The sequence below is a fragment of the Crinia signifera genome, chromosome 5, assembly GCF_055691185.1.
Source record: "Crinia signifera chromosome 5, ASM5569118v1, whole genome shotgun sequence".
Classification (NCBI taxonomy): Eukaryota; Metazoa; Chordata; class Amphibia; order Anura; family Myobatrachidae; genus Crinia; species Crinia signifera.
The window spans coordinates 120,235,059-120,256,758 of NC_139221.1; the positions used below are offsets into that span (position 1 = coordinate 120,235,059).

A 21,700-nucleotide genomic window follows, 5' to 3' on the forward strand; every position below is an offset into this window, starting at 1 on the left:
AGACTGGGTGATGGCATTGTCAGTGAGTGTAAGGAGCTTTAATTGTATTCTGAAGGGGAAAGGTGGAGGCAGTGTAGGTGTTCTACAGGGAAGCTAGAAAGTAGGAGATTACAGTAGTCCAATATTGATATGTGTAGTGAGTGGGTGAGGGTCTTTGTAGCATTCTGGGTGAGATAGGGTCTGATCCTGGAAATAATTTTGAGGTGGAAATGACAGAACTGTGAGAGTTGCTGAATGTGTGGTTTAAAGGAGAGGAATAAATAGTCACACCAAGGCAGCGTATTTGGTGGCTAGAGGAGATTGTTATTCCATCAATAGATAGTGAAATTGTGGACGGTAAGGTTATGTGGGGGGGGGGGGGGGGGGGGGGAGATGATCAGCTCAGTCTTAGACATGTTTAGTTTAAGAAAGCGCTGGGACATCCAAGAAAAGATAGCGGAGAGACAGTTGGAAATAAGAGCGGAGAGATCAGAAGAGAGGTCAGGAGAGGAGAGGTAGATTTGAGTATCATCAGCATAGAGATGATATTAAAAGTTGAATGAGCGAATGAGCTCACCTATAAATGACATATAGAAAGAGAAAAGAAGAGGACCAAGAACAGAGCCTTGGGGGACATCTACCACCAGTGGAAGTGCAGTGGAGGTGGAGTCATGAAAGGAGACAGAGAAGGAGCGGTCAGAGACGTAGGAAGATAGCCAGGAGAGAGCAGTATCACGCAAACCAAGGGAGTGAAGTATTTGGAGAAGGAGAGGATGGGCAACAGTGTCAAAAGCATCAGAAAGGTCAAGAAGAATAAGTAGTGGCCTTTAGATTTGGCAGCATAAGGATCATTGCAAACTTCAGTGAGAGCTGTTTTAGTCCAGTGGATGGCATGGAAGACAGACTGGAATGGATCAAGCAGGGAGTGGCAGGACCTAGTACATGCTGCTGTGTGCTGGGTTGTAGTGTGGCTAGGGAGGTGCTTAAAATATATATATATATATATATATATATAATTTTTTTATTTTTTTTATTCTAAGGGTGCATGGCCACACCTCTTATGATTAGACCATGCCCCATGAAAAGTACCTGAGCTCAGCCAGGCTCTCTACTGCCCTGTTTATTGCATACAAACATGAATTAGGCCTTTAGTCCCAATCTGCATAAGGCCAATGCATTTTCTTTGCATTCTTAGTACACAGCTCAAGAAAAGATGTATAACTAATAGAGGCCCTCATTCAGGTTGGATTGCTTTTGGGATCCAACCTGCAGTTTCCAGATAATTGTGAAGCTACACATGCATGGGACCTGTTCTGCCTGAAATAACTGTGATTAATTATATTAAACATCTTTTACAGAAACCAAGACATGAGCATGTGCAACTTTATTATTTATTAGTATTAATATTACAGGTAGAGTATCCCCTATCCGTGCATCCCGTATCCAAATTATTCCAAAAACCGTGTTGGTACTTCTTTACTTTCACGGCGCCACTAGAAATCGCGGTCATCGCGGGCATTGAATGCACTAAAAAATCGGGTGCGACGCGATGCCCGCGATTTCCCATAGGGACCAATGTTAAATTTCTCAATGGACACGATTTTCTGTTCAATGCCTCAATTGACACGATTTTTCCATAGGAAACAATGTTAAATGGCCCACAGAGGCCAAATAGGCACCCTCAAGTGTGAAATGGCCCCCACAATTGTTAACGCCACCCCACGATCAACGTCAACCCGAAGCGTGGCGAGCGCAGCGAGCCCGCGAGGGGCGGCGGTACGCGTCCTCCGACCTTTTCATGCCCTACTATCCACTAGGGCGTGGAGTGAGAATAGATTAGTGTGGCGAGCGCAGCGAGCCACCGAGCCCAAAGCGTGGCGAGCGCAGCGCGCCCCGCGAGGGGAGACGCGGATACCTTCACAGGTAAACGCGTCCCTTCGCGGGCTTCACAGGTATCCGCGTCCCCTCGCGGGGCTCGCTGCGCTCGCCACGCTTCGGGCTCGGTGGCTCGCTGCGCTCGCCACACTATTCTATTCTCACTCCACGCCCTAGTGGATAGTAGGGCATGAAAAGGTCGGAGGACGCATACCGCCGCCCCTCGCGGGCTCGCTGCGCTCGCCACGCTTCGGGTTGACGTTGATCGTGGGGTGGCGTTAACAACTTGAGGGTGCCTATTTGGCCTCTGTGGGCCATTTAACATTGTTTCCTATGGAAAAATCGTGTCAATTGAGGCATTGAACAGAAAATCGTGTCCATTGACATTAACATTGGTCCCTATGGGAAATCGCGGGCATCGCGGGCATCGCGTCGCACCCGATTTTTTAGTGCATTCAATGCCCGCGATGACTGCGATTTTCTATCTGTCCTAATCTAGTGGCGCCGTGAAAGTAAAGAAGTACCACTGTGTTTTTTTGGAATAATTTTTAAAAAAGATTTGTCTCCCCCCCCCCCCCCCCTAACCCTTTTTTAATACTTACCAAGTCCCCCGACGTCCGTGGCAGGCCTTCAGCATCTTCTCCGGCGTCTCCAACGGTCCCAGGAGTGCTTTGCGTGAGTGCGCGCGCGCCTGGGAACTCGCGCATGCACTCCTGGGATCGCTGGAGATGCCGGAGACGTTGCTAAAGTCCTGCTGTGGACTCCAGGGGACAACGTGGATGCAGAGGGACCACCGGGCACCACCAGGGGACAGGTAAGTATGCCTAACACTTTTATTCCAAAAAACAGAAAATTCCCTTATCCGGAATGCTCGTGGTCCCGAGCATTTCGGGTAAGGGATACTCAACCTGTATTATATTACATTACATTTTTTCTTATTATAAGCTTGTAGAAACATATATTTGCATGAACAGCTGCTCTTTATACAAAGCACAAGGTAATATTAATCATTAACCATATGTCATCAGATCGAGAGCATATTACTGTATCTCAGCACAAACACATATTAAGGAAATTTTCATTAATATAACATATGGCACTACCCTTGACTTCTGCACTATAAAATGTTTTACAAAGCTGATTCATCAAAGTGTGTGTTTATTCTAGGGCATAATAATATCCTATGCAGTAGGAAAACTTATTGGTAACCAGCTTATAATATAGTAGGGATGTGCACCGGCCACTTTTCGGGTTTTGGGTTCTGATTACCTTGAGGTTTTGGGTTCTAATGGGTTTTGCCAAAACACCTCCTAAATGTTTTGTGTTTGGATTTTTTGGGTTTTGGGTTCTGATTTTTTGTTGAAAAAGCATAAAAACTGCTACTACGCTATATTAACCTCAATAACATTCATTTCCACTCATTTCCAGTCTATTCTGAACACCTCGCACCTCACAATATTGTTTCTAGAGCAAAAGGTTGCACCGTGGTAGCTGGATAACTATGCTAAGCTACAAGCTCCGGGCCCATTGCTGGCTGCTCTGTGTAAAAAAAAAAAAAAAAAAAAAATTTAAATATATATTCATATGCTATAAGCACATGAATAAAAATAGCATGCCCCTTCACAGATTAAAATTCCTGATTTTTTGACACCAAAATTAAAACAAAAAAACTTTTATTTTAATAGTTCACATTCCACTTCTCCATGAAAAGATGGAGAATTGCTATACGGAGAGACAAAGCGAAAATCACTTAGAAAGACGGCGAGAAGTGCACATTGAATAGGGTTGCTCGCTTTTTGAGAGCAAAAGTCTCTGTCCAACGTGAGAAAAGCACAAACTCGCCATAAAACACAGTGAATTTTTGGTACTTGTGTAGTTTCACGCTGCGGGCTCGGTGGCTCGCTACGCTCACCACGCTATCTAAAATCAACTCCATGCCAACATGGATAGTGGGGGTATGAACTATCCAAGTTGGCATGGAGTTAAGTTAGTTTATTTTAGATAGTTTGCCGAGCGTAGAAACCGGAAGTAGCACGGCGCCATGCTGGCGCCGTGAAACTACACAAGTATCGAATTTTTCTCATTGAATACTGCCCAGAGACACTCACAAAAATGACTTTTATTTGGAAAGACGTAACAAAATTATTTTCATTTATGCATGTTCATATGATTTATGTTGATGGTTTTTGAGTGTGTAAAACATATGCACTATTTTACACAATCTTTGCGCCACTAGACAACGTTGATCCCACCCCCCTTTTTTTTGCATTAGGTTATAGATCTTTTGAGATCTATTCAGGTATCAAGTAACTCATCTTAAGGCAGCACTGTGCCCAGAACTACCCACACTAAAGCCCCCCTTTTTCTTTCAGCATTGCTATTCTGTTAGATGTAAATTTCACAGGGGTGGATCTCCACAGCGCTATTCACAGGATAGACGGATCTTTTCCAGGTGTCCACCAACAGACGGGAAAGAAGAGAGAGAATTTCTCTGGGTTAACACACAGACTGAAACTTCCAAATTCAGTGTGGTGAAACAGCAACCAACGACTCACCTAGATTAACTAGGAGATGTTCACATCTAGGTATCTTTTACACGTCTTCACACAAACACATGGATAGACACTCACCTAGGGAACAGTCCCTATGTTCATCCAAAGGTTTCTTTATTCACAAAGTTTTTCACAAGATCACAGTTGGCAAGTCCACAGGTAAAACACGATTTTATTGTAAAAAACAGACCCCACACTTCCACATCTGCATTTCTGTCCCCTCACCCGGACTGAGAATGGACAGCAAGCAGTAAATCCCAAAGATGACACCAGGAATGAGGAAAAGTGGAGAGTCCAAGTAAAAAGTCCTTAAAACACCAACGCGTTTCGAACGGTAAAGTTCTTCCTCAGGGTGTGATTGTTATTCTGTTGTAATGTCTCATTGGCCCTTATTCAGATCTGATCGCAGTAAAAAATTTGTTCTCAAAATGAGCAAACCCATGTGCACTGCAGGTGGGGCAGATGTAACATGTGCAGAGAGAGTTAAATTTGGGTGGGGTGTGTTGAAACTGAAATCTAACCCCTGCAGCGAGACCCTGTCGGGAGGAACTTTATTGCATTTGACAATGCAGTAAAAAATCTGAAAAGAGGGAGGTTTAGTACATCCCAGCCTCTGTGTGTGGGCAGGATCACAATCCAATTTGTGTACCTGTCGGTCGTTCATCTAGCTCTCTGATCCTTGCACCCTGATATCATTTGCAGCCATTAAACGACCCATCTAACCCTCTGATCGTTTACTCAATCATTCTGTGTCTGTGTATGATATTGTTTATCCTGGTGTGTTCTGGATTGCAAGGGAAATTGTATAAGAGATTGGATTGTTCCTAAGATCTATCCATGTGGGGGCACCTTAAGCCTTTAAAAGTGATAAAAAGAAGAGTGATAAACTACCAACAAACTTGCTTCTACCTCTCAATTTTCAAACCCAGCCTGTGTTATGGCATTTAGAAGCTGATTGGCCATTACTTTATCACTGACTACTTTATCATTCTCCAAGGCTTAGTACATCTGGCTCTGAGCCTTTAGAAATTAAAAAATGTGATTGTGTGCAACGCATGCAGCATGCCACACGGGCAGGGGGTGTTGCAGAAATAGTGCCTGGTAACTGTGACAACAGGCCAGTAATGTGATTATCATGCTCACTAATGCCCTATACACACTATGCCAGTGGTTCCCAAACTGTGTGCCTGGGGTGCCTCAGGCCACTTGCAGGGGTGCCTTGGGTTGGTGGACCAGGATCAATTCATATTATTAATGATGAAGGTAACAGGCATAACTAGTGCTGGTGGCTGCCAATCATAATATATGTGGACAAACAAGAGCAAATCCTGTCCCTCACCACATAATTGTGACATATAAACACAATGCACTTAATTTAATATTTTTTTCAAAAAATTCTCAATAAGAAACATTGGCCTAGGGGTGCCTTGAAAACATTTTGATGCTCTAGGGTGCCTTGATTCAAAAAAGTTTGGGAACCCCTGCACTATGCGATATGCAGCACTGCCAATATTGTTACAATATCGGTAATGCCATGAAATGAATGACCCGTGGGGTCAGGGCCTGATTGGCCAATAGACTGATTAGGCTGCAGCCTGGAGCGCTTCTTGGTGCCATTGGAGTTGAGGCCGAGCAAGGTCTTGTGAGATCTCCAGTGCATACTGGGATTGTCAGCATCACCAAGGCAGGGACACCAGGTAGAGAAAATTGCAGTCTTTTACAAAATTGCAGCCTTTTACAACCATTTGCCGAGCCGCTCATTAGATATTCATATATTCACTGCACCCGATCATTACATATGCATGATCGGGAGCAGTGAATATACCCGGTCCCCTGCTGGCTCTGGGAGGGGGGCAGCTTGTGCTGCTTGGGTCCCGGGGAGCCCACCTCCCCCCCCACATACGTTCTGGGGCAGGCAGGGAGACTTCCATCTCCCTGCCTGCCACCGTCCCACAGCTCCCTACAGCGGACAAGCGTCCGCTGCAGGGGTTAAGATTCGCCCCGAGGGGCAACTCGCCCCTCCGACATTGAATACAGGGAGAGCGAGTGGCACCCAGCCCTCCGGAACACAGCGAGTGTGCAGCGAATCCTAAACAGGATTCGATGCACACGGCGATAATTTACATTGAATACTGCCCTCTGAGTGTTTTCAGTCCTGGTGATCACAGAGAATCCTGTGGTATTCCAGATTTCAAGGTAAGTGATCCTTATGGTGATGAGCACCAGAGAGAGGTGGGAATAGGGGAGGGGGAGGAGTCTTTGACTTTTTGACAATCCCAAGCTCTACAAATTCTGTTGGCAGCCCATATTACATTAACTTATTTAGACTAATCCCAGAAATGCTCCAGTAATTTTTATTATTAGTCATACAGCCCACGTAGGGCCTAATTTATGTTTATAATTAAAGTACAAAAAGCAGACAACATTATGTATGGAATAAACTATGTTGCCATGTAAATACATTTATATATTTTTTTTTTTGCAGATAAATACTGTCTGCTTTTGAATGTAGTCCACAAATGTTACACAGCTATACTTTTGCACTGCAATTTAATTTCAGTTAGAACCCCCTCCCCTTCCCCAATTTCAAGGAGGAGTGGAGAGGTCTGTTGGTCTGCAACGTTAAGGCATACACTGCTTTATGTGGCCAACTGGACACTTAGAAAACATTGTGTCAGACAGGCCAGATAATCATAGTGTGCGTACCTAGCATCATTTTTTCCCTCTGACTTCTTACCTTCACTTTTTACTCATGTTTTAAGCTGTCTCTCTACCACTTCCTCTTATACGGTATGTCCTAGAGCTTCCTTAACCACTTATTCTGGCACAGTCACATGGGATGCGACTACGGCCAGATGAGCTTCCACTGACATTGCTTCTCCCCATTCCCATGCGATTATGCTGTCTTTATCCATTGCCTGGCAGTAACAGAGAGTTTTGTTCTGCTCTCATCACTCTGGTGTGCATGTGTCTGTGTTAAGTGCAAGGAGGGGAACTTTGCATCCCTGTGCACTAATACACTGAGATAAAATCAGCTCCAGTATTATAGGTGGGAGAGAATTAATAAGCAGTGGCGGCTCCTACATTACAGTTGGAGGGGGTCTGCCGCTGTCACCCTCCTGTCGCTCCTCCTCCTAGTCCCCACCACTGCTCCTCTTCCTGGTCCCCGCTCCTGGATCCTCACCACCGCCACACCTGTCCCCACACCTGTACAAGGATGAAAGGTGCCGGGACTGATGCATGCGTGCGCAGTACAGACTGATGCATGCATGTGCAGTACAGACCTCTGCAGTGTGCATGCAGCCAGCTTCTATGGGCTGCTTTGGCAGCAGCCCATAGAAGTGAAATCATGGAGAAGTGTCTCCTGCACAATACAGATGACAGGCACCAGGACAGGTGCACGAGCAGTAATGATGCAGGTACTGTACATGCCCCTGGTTCTATGGGCTGCTTCAGCTGTAGCCCATAGATGCCAAAGAGGCATCCTGGAGGGAGGGATTAACTCCCAATGGGACTATCTTGGGTGACTAGCAGGTCAGATTTCCAGTAGGAAGGCAATGCCAGTCACAATGCAGTCTCACAGACTGCATTTGGCCTCACTTAGGTAGAGCACAATGGCAGATTTCATCTGGGGATGGCAGCAGTTCTGCATCCCATGGGTAAAAAAACACTACTGGTAATACGTAATTTAAAGGGGAGGGGGGGCAGTTAATGGGGGCATTCTTTTGCCACTTTGGAGATTTAGGTTTAGGGTGATGCCAAAACAAAAATGTTATTGTCCCTGGGGGAGAGTAGTATTGTATAGATATTGTTTCATATGATAATATATTAAAAGACAGATTCAAAACTTTTTTCAATTTTAACAGAAACACAATTTCTGAGCAGTTACTCTCTGCTTTTTACTTCGCTCTGCCAATTATTGCCACCTTCCTTCCTTCCTATCTGAAAACCAGATAACTCTTCCAACTCCAGTATTGCTCACCACCCTTGGAGCTTACTCCATCTCCCTTTAAGACTTTGTACAAAAGCTCTCAGATTCTACTTCTTTACCAATGACAAAGAACTCACCCTAAAGCTGGGTACACCTGGTAATAGCTGTGTGTACCTGGTAATATTGGCCACGGGGGCCTATCAGAGTGCCGGCTATCCATATACTGTACACATGCCGGCTAGATGGCACTACATTCTGCAGTATGGCCTTCATCGCCTGTACAGTGCCTGCAGGATGATGAGGTCATCATTAAGAGTGTGTATCCTTGCCTACATTGTATAAAATATTGCTTAGTGTGTTTAGGGATTAAGCCACGTCTTTTTGTCCTAGCGTGCTGATTTAGCCTTATTTTACATATTTTGTCTATCTGCAGATGTAAGCTCTCATGGGCCCAGAAAATAGAAGATACAAATATAGGTAGGGAGTCGATATTGATCCTTGGGTGCGTGCATCGTTCAACATTCATTGTACACACACTGGATGATTTTTTGAAAGGTGTAACACAAAAGAGCCAAAATTAGCAATATTGGGGGTCATTCTGATCTAATTGGCCAGTTGTGAATTCGTAGCGGGGAACGATGTTGAAGATCTGAGCATGCGCATAAGCGAATATGCGCATGTGCAGGTCTTCTCTGCGGGCACCCCCTGAGACTTGCAGAATGGAGGGGGGGGGGGAATGCAGGAGGCATGCTGGTGGAGGTCACATGCAAACGCCGACCGTTTCTTTGGCGAACCCATGAAAACACTGGGTGCGCCCAGGAAAATGCTGGGCAATCCCAAGCAAACAGGGGCAGCTTTCTGCCTTCTGTGGTCAGGCAGATGTCAGCTGCTTGCCCTGTACTTGCCGCTAAACTAAGTCACCAGGGAGTCACTTAGATAAGCAAATTTGCGACCATCGAATGATGCAAGCCTGCAAATTAATGTTTTGCAAAACATCAATTTGCAAGCCTGTGGGGACATTCGGCATCCAGCTCGGGTTAGTTGGCTCGCAAAGCAGAGAAATACTGCTGCTTTGCAAATAAACCAGAATCAGGGCCATTGTTCAATATAATCACCCAATGTGCACAAACCTTTATACATGCAGTCACTGCTCATACCAGTGTATCCTCTATCTTGTGATAAGCACTGTTTGGTTGTTTGGTTTTCCAACAATAGTTTTAATACCAGTTAGATTAGATTATTTTGAATATCATCGGGAGTCTCAAATATCTTATCAAGGTTTTAGAGTCCACACGTGTTATTAGTATTGATTTAGCTCTGGCTAAATTCATTTCTTAGACTTCCTCACAGATATGTATTTTTTATGATGATATAATCTTGTGATTCACAGCTTGAATAAAAATGCTGCCATATTGTATACAGTGCATCACAGTGTACTCTGAATTAGTCATTGTCACGATCCGAGCTGTCAGACAGACTTTCTTACCGGCTAAGTGTCTCCGCAGGTTCAGCTTGCGGTCCAGACGTCATCTCTGCCGGCCTCCTGTCTCCCAGTGACAGTCCCCAGTGCACGGCAATCCACCTGTCCGCCGCCATTGCTCCCAGTATCCAGCATGGTGTGCACAAACACTTTCCCGCCATAGCAGACATGGGGGCTGCCATGTTCTTCCCAGTCACATGTCTGTGCTGTCCAATCCTGTTGGTTCTGATCTCCCTGTCATACTTCCTCGGCCAATCCTGGCCACCCAGTGGGGATAAGTATGCTGGGAGCTCTCAGAACCATTGCTAGTGCTTCAGTTGTCTCTAGTGTATGGTCAGCTGTCCTTGTCTCTGTACAAGTTGTCTTCCATGCTGCAGTGTGTTCCAGGTTGTTCCATCTCCTGTGAAGTCCAGGTTATTCCACCGCCTGTGATCCTGCCTCTCAGCCCAGCGACCAAGCCTAGCTCCGGGACTCTGGTCCTTCCGATGCTCCAGCATCATCCACCATCGATGTTTCATCACTAGTCCGATATTCCGGATCTCCTGCTTCCGTCCGTCATTCCGGACCCACAGTCATCTCCCGTCCGTCATTCCGGACCCACAGTCTCCTTCCATATCCGATACCCGAATCCGATGTTCCCACATCATCATCGATAGTCCGATATTCCGGATCGCCAAGCCAAGCTTCCGTCCGTCATTCTGGACCCACAGTCAAGCTCAAGTCTTCCGTCCGTCATTCCGGACCCACAGTCTTCACATCCGATGTTCCACCATCGATCCCACATCACATCACATCTGTAAAGTATTGCAATCTGCATGAACTCTGTTATTTCTCCTGCATACTTTACTGTCTGTTTATATTACAACCATCTGCAAATAAACTCCGGTTGTATTTTACCTCTGACTGCTTATTGGCTCTGGGTGCACTGTCGCGCACTCCATGCGCAAGGGTCCTCTCCAACCTCCCCGGTCCAGGTCCCCACCAGAGGTCTCAGTCTCGTCGACTAAGCCCCCTGGTGTGACAGTAAGCACTAGCCAAATGGATCCAGGCGCAAACCAAGCATCTCCACCCAGCCCTGTACAGCAACTGGCTGTTCGCTTGGATCAGCAAGAGGCTGCGCAGAGCCAAGTGATTCATTGTCTGCAAGATCTGTCTTCCCGGCTGGATAAGCTACAGACCACTCTCAGTGGCCCTGAGCCTGTCAGAGAACTTCCAAGTCCAGTTCATCCTCCTGTAATGGCTGCTGCACCTCGCCTTCATCTGTCTGTCCCCACCAAGTATGATGGGAACCCCAAGACCTGTCGAGGTTTTCTCAATCAGTGTGAGATTCACTTCGAGCTGCAACCTAGCAACTTCCCTACTGAAAGGGTCAAGATAGCCTACATCATCTCCCTCCTGTGTGGAGCAGCGTTAGAATGGGCGTCTCCCTTATGGGAAAGATCTGATGCCATCCTGTCCAATTACAAGGACTTCGTGTCAACATTCCGGCGTATCTTCGATGAGCCTGGGCGATCAGCATCTGCCTCCACTGAACTCCTCCGTCTCAGACAGGGATCCCGCTCCGTCGGGCAATATCTGGTCCAGTTCCAGATTCTGGCGTCTGAACTCTCCTGGTGTGATGGGTCCTTATACGCAGCTTTCTGGCATGGCCTATCCGATCGTATTAAGGATGAACTCGCTACCAGAGACTTACCCTCAGGTCTAAGTGACCTTATATCATTGTGTATCAAAGTAGACCTACGCTTACGAGAAAGGGCTGTAGAACGTCACAAGAGCGCTCCAGTTAAAGTGCCAACTCCTCCACCTTCTTTACCCACTGCTCCCGCAGTCCATTCCAAAGAAGAACCAATGGAGATAAACCGCTTCCGTTTGTCTCCCGGAGAACGTCGACGTCGTCGGTTGGCACAGCTCTGCCTGTATTGTGCCGATCCTGCACATCAAATTTCTGCATGCCCAAAGCGTCAGGAAAACTCCTCCTCCTAGCCCGTCAAGGAGAGGGTAGGCTAGGAGTAATTAAGTCCTCTCCATCAGCAACTGATTGTGTCCTTCCAGTTTCCCTACAAGTTGGTCAGCATTTCAAGACTGTCTCCGCACTTCTTGATTCCGGTGCCGCTGGCAACTTTGTTACTGCAGAACTGGTCCGCAAGTGGGGGTTGCCCACTGAAAGTCTTTCCAAGACTGTCTTCCTTACTGCTGTGGATGGCAGTAGGATTCCTGATGCGACAGTCTCCCGCAGAACTTTGCCACTTACAGTAAAAGTGGGAGTCCTGCACACTGAACTTTTGTCCTTCCTGGTTTTACCCCGAGCCACTCATGCTCTGGTTCTGGGTTTACCCTGGCTCCGTCTTCACAATCCTCGTCTTGATTGGAAGACATTGGAAATCCTTTCCTGGGATCCTTCCTGCTCCGGTACCTGTCTCCAAAAGGTACTCCCAGCTCGTCATTCTTCAGCCGATGCAGCAGACCTTCCGCCTCTTCCCTACCAAGAGTACTCAGATGTATTCAGCAAGTCTGGCGCTGATGTCCTACCTCCTCACAGACCGTGGGATTGCCCTATCGAACTTATCCCAGGCAAAGAACCACCCAGAGGTAGAACCTATCCTCTCTCTCTTCCAGAGACTCAAGCCATGACCAATTACATCAAGGAAAATCTGGCAAAGGGATTCATCCGTCCTTCGACTTCTCCTGCTGGCGCAGGATTCTTCTTCGTCAAGAAGAAGGATGGAGGCCTACGTCCCTGCATTGATTATCGCGGCCTCAATGACATTACAGTAAAGAACCGATATCCGTTGCCCCTCATCACCGAGCTGTTTGACCATGTCAGCGGTGCAACCATCTTCACGAAACTCGACCTGAGGGGTGCATATAATCTCATCCGCATACGAGAGGGCGACGAGTGGAAGACGGCGTTTAATACCAGAGACGGCCACTATGAGTACCTCGTCATGCCCTTCGGGCTCAGCAATGCCCCAGCCGTGTTCCAGCACTATGTCAATGAGATTTTTCGGGACATTCTGTATCGTCATGTAGTTGTATATCTTGATGACATTTTAATCTATGCCAATAACATCACAGAACATCGTTATTGGGTCAAAGAGGTTCTGTCCCGGCTGCGAGCTAATCCTCTCTACTGTAAACTGGAGAAGTGTGTCTTCGAGGTGAAGTCTATACCCTTCCTAGGGTACATTGTCTCCGGTTCTGGTTTTCAAATGGATCCAGGAAAACTGCAGGCCATCCAAGATTGGCCAATTCCCTCTTCGCTGAAAGGTATTCAACGTTTCCTGGGTTTTGCCAATTATTACAGAAAATTCATTCGTAATTTCTCGTCTATTGTGGCTCCCATCACTGCCTTAACGAAAAAGGGGTCTAATCCAGCGAAGTGGCCGGCAGAAGCCATCGAAGCCTTCCATCTGTTGAAACAGAGGTTCACTTCCGCTCCTGTTTTAAGACAACCTGATACCACCTTGCCCTTTATTCTCGAGGTTGATGCCTCCTCCGTGGGTGTTGGAGCAGTCCTCTCGCAGAAAGCGCCCGATGGTCGTCTTCATCCCTGTGGGTTCTACTCCCGTAAGTTCCTGCCTGCAGAGCGTAACTATGCCATCGGTGACCAAGAGCTTCTCGCCATCAAGTTGGCATTAGAAGAATGGAGATATCTTCTAGAGGGCGCTGTTCATGAGATCACAATTATCACAGACCACAAGAATCTTCTGTATCTCAAGTCTGCTCAATGTTTAAATCCCCGTCAAGCCAGATGGACACTTTTCTTTTCCAGGTTCCGTTTCAAGCTGTCGTTCTGTCCAGGGACACAAAACCGAAAAGCTGATGCCCTTTCCCGCTCATGGGAGCAAGAAAGTGAGTCCAAGTCCACACATCAACATTTCATTATTGATCCAGTGGCCTTCTCCGCAACGAGAGTTTCAAATCTCACGCCCCCTACAGGGAAAAGATATGTAAAGCCAGCTCTAAGAAAGAAGTTGCTCTGTTGGGCGTATTCTTCAAAATTCGCTGGCCATGCAGGCATTCAGAAAACTTACGAGTTTATCACCAGGTCCTACTGGTGGCCGTCCCTCAAACAGGATGTACAGGACTTTGTTTCCTCTTGTGCTAAATGTGCTCAGCACAAGACCAGTCGTCAGTCTCCTCCTGGGCAATTGATGCCACTGTCAGTGCCACATCGTCCTTGGACGCATATCTCTATGGACTTTGTAACTGATCTTCCAGAGTCTGACAAGTTCACCACCATCTGGGTGATTGTTGACCGGTTCACCAAGATGGCTCACTTCGTTCCCCTCACCGGTCTTCCATCAGCTTCCAAGCTGTCCCAGCTATTCATCAAAGAGATATTCAAGCTTCATGGGCTGCCTCTTGAAATCATCTCCGATAGAGGAGTCCAATTCGTAGCCAAGTTCTGGCGAAGCCTGTGCTCCTTGCTTCAAATCAAGTTAAAGTTTTCCACAGCCTACCACCCTCAAACCAATGGCCAAACGGAGAGGGTGAATCAGGACCTTGAAGCATTTCTCCGCACATATGTCTCTTCTTCCCAAGATGACTGGGCTCAACTCCTTCCATGGGCAGAGTTCTGCCATAATAACCAATATCATTCTTCATCAAATGTCACTCCATTCCTTGCCAATTATGGGTTTCATCCTCGAGTTCCTGACTTCACTCTGCAACCTGTGTCCTCTGTTCCAGCGGTCGACACGACCATCCGGCAATTCGTCAAATCCTGGAAGCTCATTCGTTCTTCACTTCTGAAGGCTTCAAGCAGGTACAAAAAATTTGCCAGCCCTCCGTCCAGGAGATCGTGTCTGGTTGTCAACCAAGAATCTTCGATTGAGAGTGCCATCGATGAAGTTCGCTCCCCGATATATTGGTCCTTTCCCAGTTGAGCGAGTCGTCAATCCAGTAGCTTACAAGCTCAAGTTGCCGCCCTATTTGAAAGTGCCAGCTACATTCCACATTTCGCTGCTCAAGCCGCTGGTTCTGAATCGCTTTCATTCCAAGCTCCCCAAGGCTCCTAAGGTTTGCACCCAGCGTGGAACAGAATATGAGGTCAGTAAAATCTTGGACTCTCGCATCCGATATGGTCGTCTGCAATATCTAAACGATTGGAAGGGCTACTGCCCCGAAGAGCGATCATGGACCAATGCCATCGATGTCCATGCTCCCAGACTCATCCGGGCGTTCCACTCCAAGTTTCCCCGCAAGCCTAAAAGGTTTCCTGGGGCCACCCTTAAAGGGGGGGGTGCTGTCACGATCCGAGCTGTCAGACAGACTTTCTTACCGGCTAAGTGTCTCCGCAGGTTCAGCTTGCGGTCCAGACGTCATCTCTGCCGGCCTCCTGTCTCCCAGTGACAGTCCCCAGTGCACGGCAATCCACCTGTCCGCCGCCATTGCTCCCAGTATCCAGCATGGTGTGCACAAACACACTTTCCCGCCATAGCAGACATGGGGGCTGCCATGTTCTTCCCAGTCACATGTCTGTGCTGTCCAATCCTGTTGGTTCTGATCTCCCTGTCATACTTCCTCGGCCAATCCTGGCCACCCAGTGGGGATAAGTATGCTGGGAGCTCTCAGAACCATTGCTAGTGCTTCAGTTGTCTCCAGTGTATGGTCAGCTGTCCTTGTCTCTGTACAAGTGTATTCTCTGCTGGTGTTGTCTTCCATGCTGCAGTGTGTTCCAGGTTGTTCCATCTCCTGTGAAGTCCAGGTTATTCCACCGCCTGTGATCCTGCCTCTCAGCCCAGCGACCAAGCCTAGCTCCGGTACTCTGGTCCTTCCGATGCTCCAGCATCATCCACCATCGATGTTTCATCGCTAGTCCGATATTCCGGATCTCCTGCTTCCGTCCGTCATTCCGGACCCACAGTCATCTCCCGTCCGTCATTCCGGACCCACAGTCTCCTTCCATATCCGATACCCGAATCCGATGTTCCCACATCATCATCGATAGTCCGATATTCCGGATCGCCAAGCCAAGCTTCCGTCCGTCATTCTGGACCCACAGTCAAGCTCAAGTCTTCCGTCCGTCATTCCGGACCCACAGTCTTCACATCCGATGTTCCACCATCGATCCCACATCACATCACATCTGTAAAGTATTGCAATCTGCATGAACTCTGTTATTTCTCCTGCATACTTTACTGTCTGTTTATATTACAACCATCTGCAAATAAACTCCGGTTGTATTTTACCTCTGACTGCTTATTGGCTCTGGGTGCACTGTCGCGCACTCCATGCGCAAGGGTCCTCTCCAACCTCCCCGGTCCAGGTCCCCATTAGCGGTCTCAGTCTCGTCGACTAAGCCCCCTGGTGTGACAGTCATTCAATCAGTATAGATTAGGACTCCAGTCCGCATACCTCCCAACATGACCCTCTCCAGGAAGGACAAAATGCTCTATTTCTGGACATTCCTCTTAATTATTGATTGCCATCACCTGTTTTAAACAGGATAATTGAGAAGAAAGGCGTTTCAACAGAGGTGATGGTAATCATAAATTAAGAGCGAAGTCCAGAAACAGAGCATTGTGTCCCTCCTGGAAAGGGTCATGTTGGGAGGTACACTGACATCACTAGAGAACAGGCAGCCAGAATGTGAGCAGGACAGTGTACAGTACAGTGCAGGATTATCAGGTTTCTTGAGCTATTAAGGAGCTTCAAGACCAGATACTGGGTGAAATTTAATAGAAATCTCCAGTTTTTTATAAAAGCGGCAATCATTTACACTGCAAAACCAGTTTCGATTTTGCATTGTAAAGAATTGCCGTTTTAATAAAAAAATTGAGATTTCTTACAAAATCACTCACTTTCTGAATCTCTCATCCTATTAAATTTTACCCATAGGAGGGTGGAGAGAGGTAAGTAACACAGGGATCCCAGCTTCTTCTCCTTGCTGCCTGGGTGTCTGGGTCCTGTGTAACTTATTATATAATGAAAGTTCTATCCCATTGTATAATTCATTTTTTAAAGTTGTTTATGTGGTCTTGTACTACAAGAAAATGTTATAAAACATTTGTCTCTGAATTAGGTGGAGCTATAAACAATACTCATGCATTTTGGAACAAAAGAAGGTCTCGATGGCGCTGAACTCGTATGTCCCTCGAAATATGTGTTTCTCGTTATGTAGGGAAAGTAAGTATATGAAAAAACGTATTAGAATTTCCAAAGAAATATGAAAAAGAAGGTGTTTGCAGGAAAAACACTTAGGGGGATATTCAATCTCCGTCGAGCATCTCCCGTGGGGGAGATGCTCGACGGGCCCTATTCAATGCTGTCTTCCCCGACAGCATTGAACAGGGTTTCCTGGCAGAACGAGCCCGACATCTCTAGCTGTCGGGCTCGTTCTGCCGAGAACAGCCGGGAAGTGACGAGATGCCGGCTGCATCTCGTCACTTCCCGGCCGCAACTCGCGGCCACGCCCCCTTCTCGCCCCGCTGCAGGCGGGACATAGAATCCCGCCTGCGTGTTCTCGGTCGAGCTGACCGAGAACGGGACTGGGTCACGACGGGCGAGCAAGCTCGCCTGCCGTGACCTGAAGATTGAATATCCCCCTTAGTAGGGGGATCTTTTAAAGGTATCTTTTTAGAGGGTCCATCCGTACAAATAGAAATAGATGGAATACCAAGGTAGGTGAACAGTGTCCTAAATGGCGTACCGTACTCACTGTATGTACAGGAGCTTGACGCCTATATGTACATACAGTGAGTGCGGTACGCCATTTAGGACACTGTTCACCTACCTTGGTATTCCATCCATTTCTATTTGCACGGGTTGACCCTCTAAAAAGATACCTTTATACACTTGTATCACAGCCTTAACCAGTGAGTTTGGGCACGAATCCCCCCACTAAGTGTTTTTCCTGCAAACAGCTACTTTTTCATATTTCTTTGGAAATTCTAATACGTTTTTTCATATACTTACTTTCCCTACATCACGAGAAACACATATTTCGAGGGACATACGAGTTCAGCGCCATCGGACATCTGACATGAAGCAGGGCTCAAAGCCATGAAAGATTTTTTGATTCAAGAACAGTTCAATGGTTGCATTATAAATCTGTTTATCCAATTATTAGAATTAACACTTGAAGAAAACTTTTTCCTGTTCGATGGCCACTTCTATCGCCAAGTTAGCAGATGTGCTATGGGGAGCAACGTGTCCCCCTCCTTTGCCAACATTTTTATGCTGGCGGAGGAAGAATCTATGTTTTTTCATGACAAGAAAATAGCAGACTGTATACGAATGTATACGCGTTTCATTAATGACATCTGCATCATTTGGACCGGCGAGGTGGGTGATTTAGTTGAGCATTTACAGAACATCAATCTGAGGGACTCTCCCATAAAAATTACATATAATATCAGTGAATCAAGCGTTCATTACTTGGACGTATTGGTCTCTAAAGTGGGAGATCGGTTACAGACCTCAGCTTATTCTAATCCCACCGACAAAAACACCTTGCTCACAGCCAGTAGCCACCATCCTAAAGCATTGAAGAAGGGTCTCTCCAAATCTCAGTTTATGAGGGTCGCCAGGATCACAAGTGACAAAACAACTCTGGAGACTGAATTAAATAATGTACAACAGAAATTCAATGAAAGGTGGTACGACTGTAAGCTCCTAAATAGAGTCAAAACGGAAGTGCTGAACGGGATGTTCATCACTAGAGAGAGCCTATTGACCCCAAAGGAAAAAAGAAAAGGTGAAGCCACCACAGCCAGTCCTGTTTTACCTAGAGCTTCTAGGGCCTTATGGCCGTTAGTATCCAGTGACCCGGCATTACCGTCCTTTAAATCCACAAGACCCATGATCTGCCATATGAGGAGCAGCAATATCAACAACATGGTAGTCCATACGGACATCACAAATTTTGGGGAACATCCTAGGAACATGCACAAAGATACCTTCTTAAAGAAAAATCCAGGTTGCTACAAGTGCCTGGGATGCATCACATGCTCCAATATGACAAACCGGATCAACCTTCAGAAATAAAAAGAGAGATAAGACTTCAGGATCAAACACGTGATGATATGTACATCTACCCATGTTGTATATATATGATCACGTGTCCATGCTAGTTACAGTACATAGGAAAAACTATTAGAACATTTCGCAAAAGAATGGCATTACATCATTCAGCCATAAATGCAGCCATATGCGACGCAAGAAAAGGAAAAACATCGAACAACCAGTGGTGAGGCATCAGCTGCGTGACTATAGCACCGCAGCCCCCGCCACCACGGGGGGGGGGGGGGCGTTGTGCATGTGGGGGCGCCGGGGCTGCGGTGCTATAGTTACACCCCCCCACTCCCCCGCAGACTTACCTATCTCGCTGGGTTTGGCGGCTCCGTTCTTCTGCTGAGGACCACCACAAAATGGCCGCCCCCATATAGCACACAGTTCTCTGAAACTGTCTGCTGTATGGGGGCGGCCATTTTGTGGTGGTCCTCAACAGAAGAACGGAGCCGCCAGGACCAGCGCGATAGGTAAGGCTGCGGGGGATTGGGGGGGTTTGCATGGGTGGCGGGGCGGCGGCGCGGGGGGCCCTAATGGCGGGGGGCGCCCAAAACTTAGCTACGCCACTGTGAGGCATTTTGTCGAAGCAGGATATACTATTAGCGACCTTAAACACCAGATTATTGACCATGTACCCAAAAATATTTGAGGGGGAGACAGAGCAGGCAGATTACTACAGTTTGAAGCTCGCTGGATGTTTGAATTAAAAACCGTCAGCCCAGCGGGACTCAATGAGAAATTCTCATGGAGCGTTTTTTAAAATTAAATAAAATAAATATGATAGGTCCTAATATTGGATCCTCATAGCAGTTTTATACATAGGTAGGTTATAGATGTTCTTAATAGTCACCCCATATATATATATATATATATATATATATTTGGTACTTGTGTATTAGCCGGGTGCCCGGTACGAAGTTAGCACAGCGGCGCTGTCAGAATCAGCGTAGTGTTCTTGCGACCAGCGTAATTATCGAAGTCAGACAGATCCAGCATAGGTAGCTTAGTCAGTCAGAAGTAGCGTAGTGTTCCCGTGAGCGTCCCTGTCAGAATCAGGGTAGTGTTACCAGCAGCTGCGTAGGCAGCGTCTCTGTCAGAATCAGCATAATGTTCCCGCTGTGATCTTTTTTATTAACTAAAATCCAGGTAACAGTTAACACATGTTGTCATTACTGTCTCAGATGATGATATGGCAGGTGTGAATGTGTTCCTGAAACACCCCCACTATCCACGCCAGCCTCCTGACCGTTACGCATCCTCCTGACCTGTTCATACTCCCACTATCCACGTCGGTGTGGAGTTGATTTTAAAAAGTGTGGCGAGTGCAGCGAGCCACCAAGCCCGAAGCGTGGCGAGTGCAGCAAGCCCCGCGAGGGGAGGTGGATTACTTCACATGTGTTCCACGCTTTGGGCTCAGTGGCTCACCACACTTTATAAAACCAACTCCACGCTGAAGTGGATAGTGGGGGTATGAATAGGTCGGGAGGACGCGTAAAGCATCCCATCATGGGACTCTCTACACTCGCCACTCTTCGGGCTGACATGGATAGTGGGGGTTTGAAAATGCCTCCTTTATTGTGCATACCCCCTTTATGCATGAGGCGTACGTGCTAATAATTACTGAGATGCAGGAGCATCTGAGATCTCAGACAGCCGGAGCGCCTCTCTGCCGGTGTCCGCATGATCTCCACTCTGCCGGCGTCCGCCAGCGCTGGGGATCTGCCGGTTACCGGCACTGTTTGAGAGGCGCTCACTATACTTGGCATGGATGCCGGGGACAGAGACATGGACGCCGGGGACAGAGCCGGGCTGCCTTGGAGTGACTACGCTAGGCAGCCGTTGGACTAAGCTGACAGCGTAGCTAGCCTACGCCTGCGTACATATGCTAATTGGGCGCCCGACTAATACACAAGTACCATATATTTATTTTTTTCACATGGCAATATTTTCTGTATCAGAATAAGCCACTTGTATCACTCAGCTGAGAGACTTATTGTGCACGTTTTTTTTTTTACACACTTAGATTTGTACAAAACGGGATGCAGTTAATATCCCGGCGGTCGGGATCCCGGCGTTCAGAATCCCGACGCCGGAATCCCGACTGCCGAAATGCCGACACTTTCTCCCTCCTGGGGTGTCCACGACACCCCTGGAGGGAGAATAAATTAGTGTGCCGAGCGTAGCGAGGCACCGGGCCCGCTGCGTGGCGAGCGCAGCGAGCCCGCAAGGGGGGGCGATCCACGTCCCCCCCTTGTCGGCATTTCGGCTGTCGGGATTCCGGCGTCGGGATTCTGAACGCCGGGATCCCGACCGCCGGGATTCAATACTGAATCCGTACAAAACACCTATTTCAGGAACCCCTCATGTACATAGGGAGTACATAAAAATGTATGCATCAGTATCCTTATTGATATAAGAACTATACAGTACCTACAATAAGGAAGCTATGCGGGGGTCAGAGCCCCTGAGATACAATCGCAGGTAACAGGAGGTAACAGGAGGTAATTATATCTATTTAGTTAATTCTCTGTCTATTAATTCCCCCCTAATATGATGGGTCTCAGCTGGTCCAATGTGCTTAAATCAGTGGTGACAGTCTGTGTAATAATATCATGATGCTTGCACAACAATTATCATATACTGTTACATGTTTTCCACTGTGATTATACACTTTGTTTATGTGTTCACAAGGTGAACCAATCGGGCAGCCACAGCATAGTCCACTAGCCGTTGAGTGCTGCAGCTGCGGGTTTCCAAGGAGATGCAGCGACGATGGCGGTTGTCACTCATACATGTCATCAGCGGGACGGAATTGGAAGTGGCAGTGATGGCTTCCGTCTTCTGCTCAGCACGGCGGCTCGATTGGCG

General features: G+C 47.2%; 1 long non-coding RNA gene across 1 annotated transcript in view; it reads right to left on the bottom strand.

Moving 5' to 3' along the window:
* Positions 1-21,700, bottom strand: part of LOC146080536 (uncharacterized) — a 29,904-nt gene that overhangs the window by 6,826 nt on the left and 1,378 nt on the right. The window contains exon 2 of the long non-coding RNA XR_014474902.1: positions 18,721-18,796. This is a non-coding gene — a long non-coding RNA (uncharacterized LOC146080536). The remainder of the gene's footprint in view (positions 1-18,720; positions 18,797-21,700) is intronic.